Raw genomic sequence first — 1,777 nt, forward strand, 5'->3', positions numbered from 1 at the left:
ATCTTGAAAACTTTGTCAATAGCTTTCAGCTGTTTCTTTGAAGACTAATATCTGTTCCTGTCAGGACACTGACATATAGGTGGGGATTATAATATTTAATGTGCACATTTTTATAGAAGAATACCACAAGCATTCCCACTGAAGCTATAAATGAATCCAAATTTCCTTTTTTCACAATTGTTATCTTGGGTTTTCCTGTATCAAGTAATATAATAAGGAGAAACACAAATATCTTTAGCTAAACACAGCATCTTCTCCTGTCTAAATATCCTGAACTGCAAACACATAGACATTGACTTGAGGAATAAAAATTTTCTTAAATACAAATGCATAATGCATCCACAGAAAGTTACTGTGCTGAAATAATAATTTTAACACTTTAAAATTTTAAAAACACTTTTTTTTTTGCCTCAGAACTATGTTCTAACTATTAGCCAAAATTACTTTCCCCCATTAATTTGGAAAAATATATATTTTCAAGATTAGCTTGTTTTTTACTTCTGAAAATAAAGAATTCTTTCTTCTACAGTGTTATTTTAATAAAAACTGAGAAAATTAAGTTACAAGGTGAACTTTATTTTTTTCTGCTAATGGCAAAAACACCTGTGCCTTTTATTCATCTTAAAGAATTTCTCTATTAGGTTGGTTCTCTATTAGACTGATTCTAATTTTGGGGTGCTTTTGTATAAATGAAAAAAAAAAAAAAACCTTCTTGTAGAGTTTGTTGAATTGACTAAATCGTCCATTGTTAGAATTGACTGCCCATTTATTGCTTTAGGATTAGTAACAAATACATCAGTGTGGGTGACACATTCTTATTTTTACCTACAGTTAACTTTTTGTACCAGAGTTTTGCCATATACAGTTAACTTTTTTATACCAGAGTTTATACCAGACTTTTCACCTCTGAATTTCTCAAGGCATATATTAAAGGGTTCAGCATGGGAGTGTCGATGGTACACAGCACAGTTATTGATTTATCAATGCGAAAGTTGTAAACAGGTCTCATATCCATAAAAATACCAGGAATGAAAAAGAGGACCACCACTGTGATGTGGGACTTCAGGTAGATAGGGCTTTGCACCTCCCTTCCTGTCTGTGAGCTCTAAGGGAATTTAAGATGACCACATAGGACACTAGCAGGAGGATAAAGATAACTGTACAGATTGCGCCACCGTTAGCAACCACTCTGAGACCTGCAACGTAAGTGTCAGTACAGACAAGGTCCAACAATGGGTAATGTCACAGATGAAGCAGTCAGTGACACTGGGACCACAGAAGGGGAGTCCGTACACAAAGAGGGGCTGAACCACCAAGGGCACAAGACCTCCCACCCAAGCCACCTCCAGCAGCAGGATACAAACCTGCCACTTCATGATGGTCAAGTAGTGCAATGGCTTACAGATGGCCACATAGTGATCATAGGCCATCATCTCCAGAAGGAAAACCTCAGAACCTCCAAATAAGTGTTCTAGAAAGAGCTGTCCCATGCAAACTGGGAAGGAAATTGTTTTTTTTTTTTACCACTGATTAAGTCTATAATCAATTTGGGTGAAATGGTAGTGGAATAAACTGTATCCCTGAGTGAAAGATAAGCAAGGAAGTACATGGGGAAGTCCAGAGAGGGGCTGGCAAAAACAGTCACCATAATGAGCAAGTCGCCCACAATTGTCACAAGGTAGATATACAAAAACAAAACAAATAATGCATTTTGCCCCTCAGGATCCCGAGTGAAACCCAGGAGAATAAATTCTGTTACTTTGCTACTATGTTCCAT

At 36.7% G+C, this 1,777-nt stretch overlaps 1 pseudogene; it reads right to left on the minus strand.

Moving 5' to 3' along the window:
* Nucleotides 1–795: 795 nt before the first annotated feature.
* Nucleotides 796–1,777, minus strand: LOC147346476 (putative olfactory receptor 4A4; annotated as a pseudogene).

The sequence above is a fragment of the Bos grunniens genome, chromosome 23 (genome assembly GCF_055505025.1).
Source record: "Bos grunniens cultivar Pamir isolate PY7600 chromosome 23, Bosgru_T2T1.0, whole genome shotgun sequence".
NCBI classification, from domain to species: domain Eukaryota; kingdom Metazoa; phylum Chordata; class Mammalia; order Artiodactyla; family Bovidae; genus Bos; species Bos grunniens.